Below are 20,394 nucleotides of genomic sequence, written 5' to 3' on the forward strand. Positions count from 1 at the left end.
TAGTATGGAGGAACACAAGTAGAGGTATATGGAGTCCTTGTAGGCCAGCCCATAAATAGGTTTTCTATTATATGGCATAATCCCCAAAAATATATCTGAAGTTTTGGGAGGTCTCTAACAATACTTTGGTGGAGTTGGAAGCTATTAAAAGTGTGAGTTTGACAATAATATCTTGGTGCATTTTTGGGTCAAGGTGGCAGGTCCAGTAGTTATGTTGTCAGAGGATGTGGACTGATAAGTTAGTAAAGAGTATATGTAAAGATTAGTGGGATTGTGTGTAACTAAGGGGAAAGACTTGTATGGTGGTCATGATTGGAGGCCAAGACAGAGGCAGTGGTGCTAGGCTGGTGGCAGATAGTAGGAGAAGGCATTGAAGAGTGGGTGGTCCTCTACCTAGTGGGTCATGGGGGTTGACTGATATGAGGCAGGTGTCTCCTGGGGAAAGCAATACTCTTCATTAATTTCTTGAATGGCCCAGATATTAGTAACCTCTATCAAATTTCCCTTTAGACATGGGAGTGTATGGGGGGTGGTTTCTTTTGGCAGAGAACAAGGAGTATACCAGAATCATGAGCTAAACACATAAGCTCAGAAACACAATAGAGTTCCTAATATCAAAAGAAGAAAAGCAAAAAGTGTCCTGTGTCCAATTTGTACCTTAGGATAGACAGTTCATGGGGATTGCTGGGGCAGAGATTTCAGATTGAAATGAAGTTGTCTCTGGCACAGTGGTTGGATTGGAATCCAAGGTCAGGTCTTGGGTAAGATGATGTCAACTGGGGCAATGTCATTTCCAGGGATGAGCTCCTGGGCCAGGTGATGTTGTCTGGGATGTGGGACAGGGGGATCCTTTCCAAGTGGGAATCCACTTGAACTGATGTGGGTCTAAGCATTTGCCATGTTTGGTTGAAAAAATGGCTTATTTGGGGGGTGTTGGGACATCTAGATTATAAACCAAGGGAAACGCAGAGTAATAAGACAACAGTCTATAGAAGGTGTGCAGCTGTACTAACCAGTTTTGCTTTTGGTAGAAGTATAGGTTCCAACCAGTTGTACGTCACATGAGCAGCCACCTGCCTTTGGGACAAGGTATGATTTATGGGTTTCAGAAGAATATGTGCCCTCACTGTGGTCTCCAAACCTAAAGGGATGGGGCAAGATAGAAAATCTATTAAAATAGATTAAGGCCTGGGACAAAATAGAAGCTCTTTTATTTTTTAAAGATTTTATTTATTTATTTGACAGAGAGAGACATAGGGAGAGAGGGAACACAAGCAGGGGGGCATGGGAGAGGGAGAAGCAGGCTTCCCGCTGAGCAGGGAGCCTGATGTGGGGCTCAATCCCAGGACCCTGGGATCATGAGCTGAGCTGAAGGCAGACATTTAACAACCAAGCCACCCAGGCACCCCAAAATAGAAGCTCTTTTAGAGGTTTATTTGCTGGACTGGAATATTAAAACCAGTTGTTTAAGAAGTGTCTCTCGGGCGCCTGGGTGGCTCAGATGGTTAAGTGTCTGCCTTCGGCTCAGGTCATGATTCCAGGGTCCTGGGATCGAGTCCCGCATCGGGCTCCCTGCTCCTTGGGAGCCTGCTTCTCCCTCTGCTTCTCTCTTTCCCTCTCTGCTTCTCATGAATAAATAAATAAAATCTTAAAAACAAACAAAAAAACAAACAAACAAAAAAAAGAAGTGTCTCTCAATTACACCGGTTATCTAGGAACTATCAGGGACATAACAGTTCTATTGAATAACTCTTCCAGGAGCCCAGCATTGTGTATTCTGAGAAATGAAATATGTTTCTTAGTTATTATTTTTAATGCCTATAACTCTGAAGAGAATGCAGAATGTCCTGGCATGATTTTGTGTTGTGGCCTTAGTATACATAGAAGCATGATTTTGATTGATATTTTGGGTATCTGTGAGAAAAGAGTTTCGCAGACTTCTTTACTCTGAAAGGGACAATTTTTAGGCAATGGACCAACTGTTTATAACAAATATGAAAATGGGGCCACTTATTGGCCAAGGCCTCTAGTGCTAAGATGAAGTTTGACCAAATGTGTTGTTTGTTTGGTTCAGTCTTTTATCAAGGACATCCTGGCTAAGGGATAGAAAGCAACAACATTCCACTGAGCTCACAGTTAATGGTCAGTGGGACCTTGTGCATAGCCTATGAATATTCATTTCTGTTCACTCAGTTAATCTCCAGGGACTTTTCTGGTAGCCAAGGAGTCTGTGGGAGGGGCCACCTCCTCCATCACAAAGGCATCTGGTGAGGAAGTGAGAACAGGGAAAGTCACCCCCTCCTTCATCTGGAATATACCAGGGGACTCAGGTTTAACTCTATCCTGTCTTAAGGGGGACTTAGCAGCTATGTATACCTTGTGGGGTACTGTTTCCATGACTCAAACCATAATGGGCAGCTGGATTTGGAGGGTTACAAGCTCAGGGTCTGTAAGAGCTTCTATTTCCAGAAGACCTTAGTAGGCAGCCAGTCATTCCTTGTTTTAATGATATATAACATGAGACTGAAAGGGGCAGTTTCTTGTATAAGAGCCCTTGGTCAACTCTTTCAAAAGTGGTTCAGGGACTCTGGGAAGCCTAAGAGGTAGCCCAAACCTCAACAGTGCAGAGTCTCTGAGGACTAATGGAAGTGCCTATTGATATCAATTTGGAAGTAAAATCTGTAAATGAAGGCTATGTTGTTACCAGAATCCAAAAGGACTAAAGGATGTTGGAGTTGTATATCTATAATAAGTATGTCAAATGACTGTTCTTGGAGAAGGATGTCATCAATGTAATGTCAAACCTGAGTTCCTGGTGAAAGGTGGTTGCAGTTAAGATCCTGTCTGCCATGGGGCACCTGGGTAGCTCAGTAGGTTGAGCATCTGACTCTTGGTCGTGACCTCAGGGTCGTGATCTCAGGTTCCTGGGATTGAGCCCGCTGATTTTTTCCGTCTGCCCCTCTCCTCACTCATGTGCATGTGCATGTGCTCTCGCTCTCTCTCAATCTCTCTCTCGAATAAATAAATGAATCTCTCCCTCTCTCTCTTTTTTTAAAGATCCTGTCTGGCAAGATCATGTGGTGACAAAGCAGTTGGGGCACCCCATAGACAGTCTGAAAAAGGTACAAGTGTCCCTTTGGAAGTAAAGGCAAACTGAGAAGCTTTGAAGGGGGCACTGAGCAGAACATGTTAGGCAAATCTATAAGAGCAAAGTTATTAGAGTCAGTAATGTAAATAATATTAAATGTTGAGTATGAAGACTCTGGTGGATGGGAATACAGCATTAATATTGTAGTAATCCACCATGAGACACCCTATTTTTTTTTTAAAGATTTTATTTATTTATTTGAGAGAGAGAATGAGATAGAGAGAGAGAGTACAAGAAGGGGGAGTCAGAGGGAGAAGCAGACTCCCTGCTGAGCAAGGAGCCCGATGCGGGACTCGATCCCGGGACTCCAGGATCATGACCTGAGCCGAAGGCAGTCGCTTAACCAACTGAGCCACCCAGGCTCCCGAGACACCCTATATTTTTTCCAGATTTAAGAGCAGGAAAAATTGGGCTGTCAAATGGGGAAGTGGGGATAATCATCTGCTCATTGATTAGGTTTTATATAATAAGTTTTAATCCTTGAAGGCCCTGTTTTAACTTACATTGGATCATATTAACTATTTTAACAGGGAGTCATTGGGTCCCATTCTATCAAACCAGTTTATAGGTGCTGTTTTTTTTGTTTGTTTTTTGTTTTTATGATTTATTTATTTATTCTAGAGAAAGAAAGAGAGAGGGTGTGCAGGAGAGTGGGGAGAGGCAGAAAGATAGGGAAGAGAGAGAATCTCCAGCCGACTCCCCTCTGAGCAAGGAGCCTGACTCCTCCCCTCTGAGCAAGGAGCCTGACTTGGGGCTGGATTCCACAACCTGAAGATCATGACCTGAGCTGAAACCAAGAGTCAAACGTTCAACTGACTCAGCCACCCAGAAGCCCCTATGGGTGCTGTTTTTTATCAGTTTGACATAACTTCAAATCCACTTGTTTGTGACAAAAATTAAATTGCTTTTAAGATAAGAGTAAAGTCATTTTGCTCTAAGAGTAAAATAAGCTGTGACAGGATGTCATAATCTCACCCATTGTCCTTGATGAGAACTCAGTAGCTGAGCTGCTGAAGGGCTCCACTGAGGGCTTAGCAAGAAAAGCGTGAAGTAGCAATTGTGGCTAGGCGGCATTTTGTCTAAATACTAAGAGTTTGCAAGGACAATCAGAGTGTTCCATCTGGGAACACTTTGCTGATCTGAAAGAGCTCTCCAAAGACCTTGGGGCCATTAGGTCCTGCCACAGTAAAGGCCACGCTACCTGCAGTAGCAAAAACCTTGCAGCAGCCTGGCTCGAAGAGGACCCTCTTGCCTGCCAACACCGGTACCATTGTCCCCTAGCAACACGCTCTAGCAATGGGGGACTTTTACTTTGCACTGGCAGTTGAACTTCTCTCCCTAATACCAACTCATATAAAGGTACACCTCAACTAAATTTGGACTTTATTCCTTTCATCTCCCCTTGCCTGACACGCCAATGCAATTTATCTGTCATTGGCTTGGAGTATGTGATTTCTTTACTGGCTTATTAAAAGATATTATCCAGTATGCTTATTGGCATAAGGAATTCTTGCACAACTGAATCTGAGTTAAACTATTGGCAAAGACAATCCCAGTCTCTTCGTGTTAGTTTGCCTCTCAAAACAAAACATTTATATATATATATATGTATATGTATACATCTATATGTATATGTGTGTATATATATGTATATGTATATATGTATGTATATAATGAAATTAAAACAAAGTTCCAGGGGCGCCTGGGTGGCTCAGTCATTAAGCGTCTGCCTTCGGCTCAGGTCATGATCCCAGGGTCCTGGGATCGAGCCCCATGTCGGGCTCTCTGCTCAGCAGAGAGCCTGCTTCTCCCTCTCCCTCTGCCTGCCTCTCTGCCTACTTGTGCTCTGTCAAATAAATAAATAAAATTTAAAAAACATAAAAAAATAAAACAAAGTTCCATAATTTGATCCAATTAGAAATCCAAAATTTATATGTTAAAATTTACATAAAAACTATATGGATAATAACTATATATGAAATAAAATATATATGCCAATAGGATTTATATAATAAAAATATATAATGAAAAATAAATATTTGGTCTTTGTCCCTTGGTTCCTGGTACACAGTTCCTAAAACCCTTAGTCTCTGAAGTGATAACAATGTCTTTTATATGCTAATGAGATTACTAGTGGCTGAGAGTTCCTAGATAGCTCAGGATGGCGGCTGGTCACCAGAAATACCAAACCATGTGATTAGAGGGTTGGAATTTTCAGCTCCAATCCCCCACCTCCTGGGAGGAGAGAGGGGCTAGAAACTGAGTTAATCAGCAAGTACAAATGATGTAACCAATCCTGCCTATGTTAATGAAATGTCCGTAACAACCTCTAAACGATGGGGTTTGGAGAGCTTCCAGGTTGAACCATGAAGGTGCCGGGAAAATGGTGTACCCTCGAGGGCATCGAAGTGATGTGATTTGATGTGGGGTTCAAGAGCGAATGGTCAGGAAAGAATTATTGAGACATTTTGGTGCAAAAAAAGTGTGAGGACTTAAAGTATGAGGACAAACCCCCTGGGCATTAAGACCTACACTGGGATGGTGAAAAGTGATTGGTTATATACTATTAAGTTGGAGGGGTGCTGTAGAGACAAAGGAAGTTTCCAAAAGGATTTTCATATGTTAAAGAAGAATTACAGGATCCTGGAGGCCTGGCTATTGTCAAGCTAAGGTTGCTTTTTGCCACTGGCAAAGCATTAACATTAAGACAGTTGGGAGTTCCTGGAGGAATATCATACTCTGCCCCTCTCAAGTATTTGTCAATGGGCTGCAAGTTATAAGGAAATTCAATTTTATTTTCATGTATTTTGCCTTTGTTCTCCACTTCTGAAGCTCCACACCACCCCCTCTCCCCACCACCCCGTCTCCCCACCTTCCTCTATGCATCTCTTCCATTTGGCTCTTCCTGAGTTATATCTTTCTAATGAACTGGTAATAGTAAGTAAAACAATTTCCTGAGTTCTGTGACTCATTCTAGCAAATTATCAAAAGAGGGGGGTCATGGGAACCCCAGAATTTGTAGTCAGCCCAGCAGACATGTAGGTAGCCTGGGTACCCCATTTGCAGCTGGCATCTGAAGTGGTGGTGGTCTTGTGGGACTGAGCCCTCAATTTATGGAATATGCATAATCTCCACGGAGTGTCAGAACTGAATTGAACTATAGGACACCTAATTCATGTCGGAGTTGGAGAAGAGGTGTTAGAGAAAACACCACATATTTGGTGGGGAAAGGGGGAGGGTCTTAATAACAAAAAAATTTTTTTAAAGGAACTGGTTGGCTTTGGTACCTCTACAACATAGGTTCTAGGTTAAATTTAGCATTGGCTAAAATGCACCAATTAAGAAAACTCCACAGACTTAATAACACTGGGGTTCAATTACAGCTATAGCTGGAGATTCCACAGAATTTAAGCGCTGTATTCCCCGTAATCTTAAAAAGTAACTGAATATAAAATAAAGGAAAAATAGATATGCCTTGCTTTACCTGTAGCCTTACCTAAATTCCCCATTTTCATAGTACTCATTGAATAATTAATTCAAATTGAAATAAGTTTCTGGCCCTCGTTTTGTCTTGAGAGGCAAACTAACACCAAGAGACTGGGATTGTCTTTGCCAATAGTTTAACTCAGATTCAGTTGTGCAGGAATTCCATATGCCAATAAGCATACTGAATAATGTCTTTTAATAAGCCAGTAAAGAAATCACATACTCCAAGCCAATGACAGATTAATCGCATTGGCGTGTCAGACAAGGGGAGATGAAAGGAATAAAGTCCAAATTTAGTTGAGGTGTACCTTTATATGAGTTGGTATTAGGGAGAGAAGTTCAACTGCCAGTGCAAAGTAAAAGTCCCCCATTGCTAGGGCACGTTGCTAGGAACAATGGTGCTGGTGTTGCCAGGAAAACCTTTCATCCCATGTTCTTAGGCTCTGATTAGCAACCTTGTTAGTAGTTGACAATGACAGATATATTAGACACCCCTCTGGAACTAAGTGCTCTGGAAAGCTGCTGCTGCAAGCTTGCATAACATTTTCTGTACCCCATGTGGGTGCCCGTGGGAAAGTACAAGATCGTATGGGACTGACTGCAGCAATATTGCTGATCCAGCCTTCATTGCCCAGGTGGTAGCATTAGTACCTCCACCCATAATTGGACTGAGGATACTAATCCTACCAGTAACTCAATGGGCTGACTGTAAAGATGGGCCTCCATCTGTATGCCAAGATTCTGAAATGGCTTATCAGGACTGTGCGTACTGTCTGAAGGTGAACAAGGACCTCTAAGGGCTCTGGTTGGGTCCGTTCACGGCTAGCAGATTGAACATACTTGTCCTCTACTGTCATCATGTGGCTACTTCTGGCATCTCTTGGTTTTTAACAACCCTATAAGGAGTTGCCATTCCAGTGCATTTGGCCCATTGTGGCCACACCAGAATAGCACTCAAGATTAAGCTGTGCCATCTATTTTAGGTATGTGGATCACTTGTGGTCACATGACATCATGTCATTCATAACAAAGAGGCTCTGACAATGAGCTTATGAATATGACTTTCAGTGGACATTTCATGTTCTTTCTCATTCTGAGGCTGGTGGCATCATCAAGAGATGGAATAAAGTTTAAAAGAACTGACTGGGAAGGACTGCTGGATAAACCATGTTATCCTTATTTCAGACTACTCATAGAGTCAGACAGTGTGAGCGTTAATGCAGGTGATGCTCAGAAGGAACATTCCCCTTGAAGCTGTTGCTTGGAAAGGATTAGGGTGGAAGAGGTAGGGGTGTGGGAAGACTGGCTCTTTATATCCATGATTCCACCCTGATAACCCAACTACTGCTCTTTTTTTCTTTTCCCCACCAACTCCATGATGTGGGAAGCATGACTCTTTCCATCATCAAGTGGCATCATTGGTGTTGGACAGCATGGAGAGGGTGTTGCTTCTATACTACCTAGTTTTGATAACTGGATATAAAGCATCACACAGCATGAGAATTATGATTAGTAGATAGAATTTGTAAAGCTTAGAGTTCTCTTACATTGGTTCACTTGAGAAGCAATAGGTGATAACATTGAATATCACAACTTCTATTACGGTGCCTTTGCCCCTATGGTTCTGACCCATCTGGATGAAAAGTCTGGGTGTGAGTAAATAATTGGTTGGCAAAGGGGGTGTAGTAGTTGCTAGATTAAGACAAACAGATTATGTAATTATGAAGGGAAAGCACATACCTAATACCTGGGGAGGGAACATCATTTATATTAGGTATAGAATTCATTTTTAGTTAATGTTTATGCATAGAGTGAGGTAATTTTTTTTCCCCTCATATATATATATCTAGTTGCTCCAGTGTAACTTCTTTTCCTTTACATTTGTAGACAAAATTTATTTTTTTTAAAAGTTGTGGTAAAATACACATAATATAAAATTTACCATCTTAACCATTTTTAAGTAACAGTTCAGTAGTATTAAGTACATTCACATTGTTGTACAACCATCACCACCTCCATCTCCTGAACTCTTCACCTTGCAAAACTGAAACCCTATGTCCATTAAACAATAACTTCCACCTCTCTCTAGCCCCTGGAAACCACCATTCTACTTTCTGTCTATAGGATTTTGACTACTTTAGGTACATTATATAAGTGGAAACATACAATATTTGCCTATTCATCACTGGCTTATTTTTCCTAGTACAATGTCCTCCTGGTTTATTTATGTTGTAGCATAGGTCAGAATTCTCTTCCTTTTTAAGGCTGGAAAATATTCCATTGCACGTATATACCACATTTTGTTTATCCATTTATTTGTCGATGAACATTTTTTTTTTTTTTAAGATTTTATTTATTTATTTGAGAGAGAGAGAGAATGAGAGATAGAAAGCACGAGAGGGAAGAGGGTCAGAGGGAGAAGCAGACTCCCCGCTGAGCAGGGAGCCCGATGCGGGACTCGATCCCGGGACTCCAGGATCATGACCTGAGCGGAAGGCAGTCGCTTAACCAACTGAGCCACCCAGGCACCCTGTCGATGAACATTTAAGTTGCTCCCACATTTTAGCTATTATAAATAATGCTACTGTGAACATAGGTGTACAAATAACTTAGAAATCCTACTTTTAATTATTTTGAGTATATACCTAGAAGAGGAATTGTTCGATCATATGGTAATTCTAATTTTAAGTTTTTTGAGGAAATGCCTCATACTGTTTTCCACAGAGGCTATACCATTAACATTCCTACCAAGAGTGCACAGCGTTGTCATTTTATTTATTTTTTAAATCATAACCATCCTAATGGTTGTGAGGTTGTAAATCACCATGGTTTTGATTAGTGATATGGATATTGAACATTTTTCATGTGTTTATTGGCCGTTTTTATATCTTCTTTGGAGAAATGTTTATTCAAGATCTTTGCACATTTTTGTATTGTTCTTTTTTGTTGTGAGCTTAGGAGTTCTCCATATATTCTAGATATTATTTCCTCATCAGATATACAATTTGCAAATGTTCATCTAGGTTTTAGATGAGTAATTGCTTTTGTTTAAACTTAGTCTTTTTAAATCATGTAGAAAACTGAAAGTGAACTTATAATTTTGTTATAATCAAATGAGTTCTTTTTTTTTAAAAGATTTTATTTATTTATTTGTCAGAGAGAGAGCGAGCACAAACAGGGGGAGTGGCAGGCAGAGGGAGAAGGAGAAGCAGGCTCCCCACTGAGCAGGGAGCCCGACGTGGGACTCAATCCCAGGACACTGAGATCATGACCCAAGCCGAAGGCAGATGCTTAACCATCTGAGCCACGCAGGCGCCCCTCAAACGAGTTCTTATAATTCCTAAAGTATTTACCTTACCTGGGATCTTTGTTTCTTCGTATAGCTTGAGTTACTCTCTAGTGTCCTTCCTTTCCACTTGCAGACTCCCATTTATATTTCTTGCAGGGCTGATCTAGTGGTAACGGACTCCTTCAGTTGTTGTTTATCTGGGTAAGTCTTAAATTCTCTTTCACTTTTGAAGGACAGTTTTGCTGAATACAGGATTCTTGCTTGACAGGGTTTTCTTCTTTTACAACTTTTAAGATATCTGCCTACTGCCTTTTAGCTTCCAAAGTTTCTGATAAGAAATCTGTCAATAATCTTTTTGAGGATCCCTTGTATGTAAACATTCAAAAGCGAACTTTCAAATGTGAAAAATTGGTTCTCTCCTGCTGCTTTCAAGATTTGTCTTTGTCTTTTGATAATTTGATTATAATGTGTCTAAGTGTAGGTCTCTGAATTCATCCTACTTGGAGTTTGTTGAGCTTACTGGATGTTTGTATGCATGTCATTCATCAAATTTGGGAAGATTTCAGCCACTGTTTTTTCAAATAATCTCTCTGCCCCTTTCTCTTTTCTTCCTTTTCTTTAGAACTCCCACAATGCATGTTTGTCCATTTGTTGGTCCCACAGGTCCCTTAGTCACTGTTCACTTTTCTTAAATTGTTTTTCTTTCTGTTTTCCAGACTCAACAATTTCAATTGTCCTATCTTGAAGTTTGCTGATTCTGTCTTCTACCTACTCAAATCTGCCTTGATTCTCTCCAGCAGAATCGATTTCAGTTATATTTAAGTTGTAGAGTTTTTTAAGTTTCTTTTTAGGTTTTATATCACTTTTTTTATGTTTCCATTTTATTCATATATTGTTTGACTTTATCCATAACCTCAGTTCTTTGGACATCTTTAGGACAGCTGTTTTGAGTTTTTGTCTAGCATGTCTGTCATTTCCTCTTTCTCAGGCACAATTTCTGTTGCTTAACTTTTTCCCCCTTTGAATGGGACACAATTTCTATTTCTTTATATGCTTTTTTGTTGTTGTGGCTGTGTTGAAAACTGGACATTTTAATCTAATAATGTGGGAACTCTGGAATTTAGATTCTCCTCATTTCTCAGGGCTTGCTGTTTTATTATTGTTGTTCTATCTGAATTTTGTAAATTGTCTTCATGCCATGGATCAGCCTGGGGTGTGAATCTAAGATCTCAGTTCTTTTCTGAATCTGCATCTTTACCTGGGTATGTCAATGACTTTGTAATTTCCTCTTACATGTGCAGTTGCTTTTGAATGTTCTAATTTTTACTGTCTGGCTCTGGAAAGGAGAAAAAGAGAAGAATGAAGAGAGAGAAAAAAGGCACTGGTTTTCTAAACACCTTGGAAATTTGTTAAGCCAGGGAGGCAGGGACTTGCAACCATGGGGAAGAAGTGAAATGAAGGCTGCTCACCTCTGTGTTTGCACCTCTGTGATTAGAAGCAGCAATTTGTGATCAAAACATGAATCCATGTATTTGGAGGATAGAATCCTTATTTCCCAACTGACACCCACAAGCTGCATGTAGACTGACTCATGAACATGTGTAGAGCTGCCTGCCACAGGGCTGGGGTAGAAGATGGGTAGCTCCTGCCCAGCTAAGAGAAGAAATTGTCTTCAGTCAATCACAATTTACCGTCCAAGCCATCCCCTATTATTTGCAAGTTTCAGTAGCCTCCAGAATGCCAAAATACATACACTGGACAGATTCTCTTGGTGCAGTTGTTGACTGGGTGGAGAGGCAGGTGCTTGGTGCTTCCCACTCTGCTGTTTTCCCTTCCCTTTCCTTTTTGAACTGAATGAAGATATTTCTTCATGATATCTCATGAATAGGTCAGCCAACCTATGAATCTTCCAGTAATAAGGAGTTCACTGTATCACAGAGAACCTTGCTCTGTTATTTATTGAAAGCCTACTATAGGCAAGTGATACTGGCTCCTATTTGTTAAACCTTACCCTGTGCTCAACATCATGTCGACCATCACATCTACCCAAAGAGGTGGGTGCAATCCCCTCTCCATTTTTCTGAGGAGGAAACAAGACTCAGGACTTTGTGTTGGTTTCTTATAGGAGACCTTTATTTAAAATGAGGTTCTGAATCCAGCATCAATACATACTGCCCCTCATGGTGGAGAATCAAAGAAATTTAAGATACGAACCTTGTGTACAAGCATTTGAAATCTTGTTGGGGGACAAAGTTATGAAATAAATGCTTGTTTAGGGAGGACAGAGAAGCAATAGAACAACTGCTTTGACCTGGAGGAACATAGCAGTAGTTCAGGAAAGGCACGAGGTGGTGCAGGAACACCTATATGGGAAGATGGGAATGGAGACAGACATTTCAAACTGAGGGTGGGCTTTGAGCCTGGTGGTTAGCCCTGTAAAACTCTTCCATGAAAACACTGTCCAGATTGCCCCCACTTTCTCCCTTTTCTTTTTTTTTTAAAGATTTTATTTATTTACTTGAGAGAGCGAGAATGAGAGAGAGAGAGCACATGAGAGGGGGGAAGTTCAGAGGGAGAAGCAGACTCCCCACTGAGCAAGGAGCCCAATGCTCCAGGATCATGACCTGAGCCAAAGGCAGTCACTTAACCAACTGAGCCACCCAGGCGCCCCTCCCTTTTCTTGTATAATAGTTATATATGCACAGATTTCTCTGCCAACAATCTGTAGTTTTTGATCAGCTAAGCCACAGCTCTTGGATAAATATTATTTTTTAAATAGATCAAGACCTTTCCCTTTAGGGTGATTTGAAATATTGCTTGGTCAACTTGACTGTACTTCAGACTCATCTGGAAAGCTGTTAAAATACACATTTGTGTGTCTCATCTTCAGAGACTCTGATTCAGTATGTTTGGGTTGGAACCTGATAATTAAGATTTCTAAAGCTGCCCAAGTGATGCTGATGCTTCTGCTCCTCAGGCCATACTTTGAGTAGCACTGATTTAAGTTGCATTTCATCATTAAAAAAATACCAAATAGCTATATGGTGGTCTTTCTTTGTACTTTTTCTTGAGAATTGCTCTAGTGAGTTTGAAGTTGGGTATAAAGCAGTCTGTGCCCAAACTCATGCTAGATGGTGAGGTTTATGTATTAAAAGCTATAAGCTATAGAATTGAACAGATCTAATTCCTCTTCCAGTGTAAAACCTTACAATCTGTTAGATGTTGGACAACTCACACCCCTCTAAGCTGCAGGACCATAATTTATAATTAAGAATAAAACTGCTGACCTCTTGTGGTGAGGATTATTTTAGGGGACGAGTGAAAGGGACACAGCCTTTTTAAGAAACAGAATTGATAAGTGTGTCATAGTAGATGCTTGGTGTATATTTTTTAGAAATTCAATGGCAGGAAACCTCCCCTGTTCCTCACCCCTGCCCCCAGACTTTTGTGTCTCTAGACACTCATCAAACATGTTGTCTTGGTTCCTTCACTAACACTGAGCTCCTAGGAGGTTAGACCTAGTCTGATACATCATAGTAGATCATAGATAAATATATATAAAGAGGATAAAATACATATGCAGGCTGTATTAATATTTAACAGATTTCATGTGAAAATTACCTAGAAATTAAATCAAAATACCACTGCCTGGGGGTACACTCCGGAGATTCTGATTTAATTAATCTAGAGCAATGTTTCTCAACCTTGGCTGTACATTAGAATCACCTGGAGAAATTTAAAAGTGTGCATCTCTACGAATTCCTCAGAATCTCTGGGGCAGGGACCCAGGCATCAGGTAGTTCTAAAAAGTTCTCACAGGTAAGTTCATTTTATAATACAGGCATCACTTGGTTAAATGGAGAGACAATTTAAGTACAGAAGAGATGGATTCCTTATGTATTCATAAAGATAAACACAAAATTAAGGGGGAAGCAAGTCACTATTTTGCATGTGCCTGATAAAATCTTATTTTCTGTCCTTTCCAACTTTGCTGGTTACATTTTGAGTCTTTAGGGTTGCTCTCCTTCAAGTTCACTTCTTTCTTTTTTTGGTTATTTGCTATTGTTATTGGGTGACTGTTGTGAGTTGAATAATGTTCCCCCAAACTTCGTGTATACCTGGAAGTTGTCAATATAACTTTACCTGGAGATAGGGACTTTGCAGAGGTAGGTCATACTAGATGATAGACTCCAGTCCAATGATTAGTGTCCCCCTAAGAAGAGGGAAATTTGGACATAAACACAGAGGGGATGACTCTGTGTGATGACAGAGGCCAGGATTAGAGAGACACTCTATAAGCCAAGATGTGCCAAGATTGACTGCAACCACCAAGAGCTAGATGACAAGCCTCCATTGGTTGTTTGATTAAAACCAATTTAACAGGGAGCCTGGGGAAGAAGGTGGATAGATGGATGGCCAGTGAGATATGTTGGCACTGCTGTGGTTGTGGGTTCCTGTATAGAGCCAGTGCTGAAATGTGGTTTTCTAAGGTAGGAGAGAGACTTCCAACACTGAGCAGTTTTAGGAGATGCAGATATGCCATCCTTCAGTACATCTTACCTACCTGAAAGCCTCCCATCTCTTGTTATCAAGGGGAATAGGGACACACACACACACACACACACACACACACACACACACACACAAACACACACTGGCTCCTCCACCTCATATTCAGAAAGTCCTCAAAGAAAAATTATGGAGTGCCAAGTTGGATACAAGCTAATGCAGCATTTGTGTTGTGGTTTCTTTTTATCTATTTTTTGCACTGTGTTTTTAAAAGAACCTTTCAGGATGTGATTATGACAGAAGGTTAAGCATGAAGGGAAGTTTTAGCTTATGAAACTTTCTCTTTGTAGGGAAGGGAAAGGGGAAGTACAAATAGAAGGGACTGAGGCATCCTTTTTACTTTATGGCTTGGTCTGCATCTAAAACCACAAGTTTTACTCTTCTCCCACCAAGTGAGGAAAATCATGAGCTTCAGACACAGAAAGGGCTGGGGAGACTCCAGACCTGGGTTTCTCATTTACAGGCTCTGCCACTTCATGTTTTGGGACCCTGGCAAGTTGCTCATCTTTTCTGGGCCTCTGTACTGACTGTTCCCTCTATTTGGAACATCTTTACCCTAGAAAAAGATCCAGGTTGACTCCTCACTTTATTCATGGTAGGCTCAAAAGTTGCCTCCAGAGAGATACCTCCCCTGTCATCTTATCTAATATTGGCTACCCTTCATCACTTTTACCCCTCTATCGTTTACTTTTTCTCTCTATCATTTGTGTATCTGGGAGTTTATCATCACTTTCCCCACTGGTAATTCCATGGGGGCAGAGCATCCATATGCTCATCTGCTGTGGACTGCTGTATCTCCAACACCTAGAACAGAGTCTGGCAGAGTCAGTGCTCAATAAATTACATGTTGAATGAATGAGTGAATGAGTGAATGCATGCAGACTCCATGGAAAAAGCTTAGCACAGTGCCTCGCGCATGGCAAGTGAGAGATAAATGTAAGTATTGATGATGAGGAGGAGAATTCATCATTTTGATGAATTATCCTTATAATTATCCTTTGTAAAGATATTTGAATTATCCTTACACTTGAATTTGGTGGTGGTACCTCTGTGTGGTGGTCCCTGTGATCATGGTCTTCTGTGTAGTGGTTGTCTCTTCCACAACCAACTGCTCTGTGGAGGTGGTTTCTTCAGTTACAAGGGGCACTGTTGCGGTGGTCCCTAGTACTTGGATCGCCTTTTTAGGGAAGGGTGGAGTAGTCTACATTTGCTGGTTGGGAAAGTAATGTTTCACATTTTTAGAGCTTGTTGGGGGTGCCCCTTTGACTATGATAGGCCACCAGGGGTTGAGTTCCACATTGTCATAGCTGGGATTGTTGATCAGAGTGAATTACACTAATTTGAGATTGGATTTCGTAAACTTTTACAGCTGTACAGGCTGGACCTCAGGACATGATTAGAGTCCTCACAGACATTACTCTGGTGACTCAAGGAATGAGCAATTTGTCCAGTACATCATCTCAGATTTAAAACACTCCATGCAGGAAGCTGGATTACCGGCCGGGACACAGGAAAACTTGTGGTCCAGTTGGGGGCACACAGTCTTCATGGCAATGTTCTCTTCATGCTATAACACAGTCAAATGACTTGTGGCCTCGGCTGGGGTGACAATCGTGCCAAGGACCATGTACTTTTGTTGCCAGCTTCCCTGGCTTGCCCAGAGGAACCCATTGATCTTTGCTTGCTATGCTGCTTTGCCCTTTCCAAAATTCCTGTTTTCCCTCCAGCAAGAATACCTGAGTAGCCAGAAGAAGGAAGGAGAGCAGGGTGAGGCTGTAGATTCCCGTGGTTTCAGCTTGGTGGGAACCTGCTTGACAAGAGCAGGGGAGTCAGGGCTGGGCAATAGTTCAGCAATGCAGGGCCATAGAATGACCTTTCCACTACCCTGACACATGCCTCCCTGCTTAGGAGTGAGATCAAGGGTGATGGATATTAAGAAGGGCATGTGATGTAATGAGCACTGGGTATTACATAAGACTGATGAATCACTGACCTCTACCTCTGAAACTAATAATACATTATATGTTAATTAATTGAATTTAAATTAAAAAATAAAAATAAAAAAAATAAAGAGTGAGGTCAAGAATCCTTCTGGCTCCTGGAATTACTAGACCAGCCCATCTATTCACATTTCTCCTTGACTTTATAGTCTTGAATGTCAAAACCTCTTTCACCATTCTCTTAGCCAAATTATTCTCATTCCTCCCTCACTCGCTCCTTCATTCACTCATTAAACAAGCATTACCTGTTGTATGCCATGCACTAGACTAGATGTTGAATTAACTGAGGTGAATAAGAAATTCTCACGTATTAAAAACTAAGAAGCAACTCTTTGGGGGAATTTAAATAGCACTGACCATGAGTTTGCCCCAGTTCTGTCACCAACTTGGTTTTGGCCAAGTCGCTCTCCCCTCTGGTCTCAGTTCGTCTGGATATTGAGGTGTTAGGTATAATAATTGCCAAAGTCTCCTCCGGTTCCTTGTGCTGGATTTCTAACCCAGTTCTACACGGAGTCAGGTGATTACACAATGAAAAAGGACATGGAAAATGACACGAAATGTGATGTTTGATCCAAGGCTCAACATGTATGGGGTCTGGACATTCTGACATAGATGGGCTTGTGAGGGGGCATTTGGGGTACAGCAAGAGCCTAAGGAAAGGCATGAAGGAGGGGTGGTCATTCAACTTGACTGGGCAAAGTGAACCAGAATGGTTGGGGTGAAGTCCTACCACAGCACTTAGACTGGGAAGTTGAAGGGAAGGATAAGATGATACCTAACTGATTTCTGGAGCCCTGTTGTGTCCCAGTGCTGGGCATGCAGAAAGCCCTCAACCAATGCTTTTAAAAATAAATCATTGCATAAATAGGATGACCTTAAATGCTGCACTAAACTGTATGGATTTTATCAGGTGGATGATAAAAAAAATGCTTGAAAGGAGAAGAGGTAACACTTCCATTTGACACCTACTATGTGCTTTGCCCTCAACCACTGTTTGATTGTCACCTTGTTTAAAACACTCAAGGAATTGTTCATGTTCTTTTTAACTCGGCTACGAGGAATACAATAGCACAAGTGTGACAATAAATGACAGGTTACATTTGGGGCTAGGATGGGACAGTAGAAAGTGGCGGAGGCTGCAGAAAGTAGAGAATGACTGCCTCCCTGAAGACTGACAGCAGCTCCAATGGAGAACAAGTGGGTACGGTTCTAAGTGTTGTCAGATTTTCTGAACACTTAAGGAATGCCCGAAATTCAAGATGTGTATATATGAAATTGGGTTGGCATCTAATTCAAATTTTTAAAAACAATGTCTTTGCCAAAAATATACAGACCAAAAGTCATAACTGTGATTGGATTCCATTCAAGATTTGCCTGTTTGAGAATTCCAAGGTCACAGAGATATGGATGTTTACTGTTTCACTCAGTGTTTCAAAGGGTCTTTGCATGAATTCCTTAGGGGGTGGCTATTTCTCTAAACTCCAGGCCTCTTGCACAATTGTTCACTTAGGCCACATCTCTATTGTTCTGACCACCCCCTTTGAAGCCCTCACCTCCATAAACAGACACTCACAATGTGGTATTTTAAGGATTATTTGGATGTAGGCAAGATGAAGCTGCTTTATCCCACAGGGAGAAAAGAAATTAAGGTGATCTCCTGAAAAAAATGAGGAATTCATCTTGATTCTAGGAGGCAGCGAGATTCTTTCTGGAGGAAGACTATAGGTCAGAGCACAAAGTAAATTTAGAAGGAAACACACGGACTCCAGGATCTTTTCTGAGACGTGTCTCTATGCTTTGGCAGAGATCACGGAACTTCTCCCCCACAGGCTTCCCATGGACTTTCAGCCTTCTTGTGATCCCGTTCCAAGTTCTATCTTGGTCTTTGTGCTCCCACAGGTGGCACAGGATTAGACTAAGCTGTATAGCTCTTTCCCTGTTTGCTCCATCTACACTCAAAACTCATTTGCAGACACACACATACACACACACACACGCACACACACACCAATATAGCCACCATAAACCAACCCCCCAACATTTCCTGAATACTTGGTGCACTTGCTTGCTCCCTTCCTGCCTTTGATCCTGCTCTTCCCCTTACTTAGAATGCCCTTCCAGTCCTACTTTGCAAGGCACACAGGTGCTTGTCCTTCAAAATCCAATTCAAATGTCATCTCCTCCTTGTTGGTTTCATTGGTCCCTTCATCCTTGTCTGTGCCCCCTACCCTTAAATGGATATTCATGTAGAAAAAAATAGATCATCACTCCCAGTTAGTATATATGTGTGCCAACATTGTGCTGAGGCAGTGTTATTATTTCTTATCTCCATATACTGAGTAAATGATGCCCTGGGGAAACTGGAGAGTTTTAGAGCCCCAGCAAGGCCGTCTACAGCAGGTTGCCACTGCCTCCCCATGCCCCCAGGATGAAGCAGATCACTGCCTCCTGGAGAAGTATGTAAAGGCTCATTGACTTTTTCCCACACAAAACCCAAGAGGAAAGTGCATACTGGATCCTCATGGTACAGACATGGAACCGAGTCTCAGGTAGGCCAAGTCCCTTGGCAAACCACTCTGAATTCTGGATGGCAGATCCTGAACTGGTGGTGGGTCTGTTGTTGGTTAACCTACCAGCAGAGTATTCTGGATGTTGCCTTATAGTTCTGAGACCTGAATCTGTCTCAATTCTACATTGTGAGGAGAAGACCCAGCCCTGCTATTCTATGTGCCTCCATGTCCCCATTATCCACAGCAGTTCCTGGCATAGTGTAGGCATTTTTATCAGAGTTGTTGAAAAATTCAACTTCAACTAGCTTAAAAGACAAAAGCTCTTAGTGGCTCATTTGACTGGGCAGTAGAAGGAGTAAAGTTGGTTCACATACACATAGATTCAAAGGTTTAGAAGTCTCTTCTCTGTCTCTATTGCCCTTGGAATCTCTGGCTCTGTCTCTCTCACATTCTCTCTTTCTCTCTCTGTCTTCTGTGAACTCTCTGCTGTTTAGTTTCATTCTCAGGAAGGGTCCTTCCATCTGTCATAGAAGAGAACATGACCTTTCATCCCTAGCACCGTATGAGTGCCCAGGAGAACTCTGACAGCCCCTCCCTGGTACGTTCACTGAGTCTGCTGCAGGGAGCAGAGATGAGAGGTGGACAGCCCACCAGAAGCACAGGGAGTGGAGGATGGGAGGTTCTCAAGAAGAAAGAGGGCTTCTGTCACCCATGGAAGGAGGAAAAGTGGACAAAAACAACCCCCCGACATTTCAACAGGTTCTCATTTAATGGGAACAAATGCAGATAATAAGTTATACTGGAATTTCACAGCTGTTGACTAGCCTATTGAGAAAGACTCCCTTCAGGCTAGGTAGGACTTAGCTCATTAGGGAAGCCATATCAGATTCATGCGACAGAACTGTTCCTAATCTGTTTGAGGATCAATAAGTAAACTAGTTGCCTAAGGAGAAGGTTTGTGACAGGAGAGGGTGGGAGATACGATCTCAAAGTCAAAGAGAGGTCTTGAATGCAAAGCTGAGAGTTTTATTCCACAGGCTGAGGATGACCATGAGTATGCAGCCCAGGAGCCATCACTTTCCCTCCCTGTGTCCTTGGCAGACATTACCAGTAGTCTGTGCAGAGTACTCCTGCTGAGCCTGGAGGCAGCCTCAGAGGTCATTTCAACCCAGTCCTCCAGAAAGCCACCTGTCATCTACCATTGTTGGCATGAAGGACAAAACCTTTACCTGCCATTCCTGCCAGGGGCATTTGAATGTTTCCAGTATTCTTACACAGAAGAGTGAGCAAACTCACATCTTAGAGAATCCACAAGCCTCACATAAGAAAGTGAGCCTGTATCAGGAATGGGAAGATTTCCCTTTCCTTCACATTTTGATGCAGACCAAATAG

The sequence above is a fragment of the Zalophus californianus genome, chromosome 2 (genome assembly GCF_009762305.2).
Source record: "Zalophus californianus isolate mZalCal1 chromosome 2, mZalCal1.pri.v2, whole genome shotgun sequence".
In the NCBI taxonomy this organism is placed as follows: Eukaryota; Metazoa; Chordata; class Mammalia; order Carnivora; family Otariidae; genus Zalophus; species Zalophus californianus.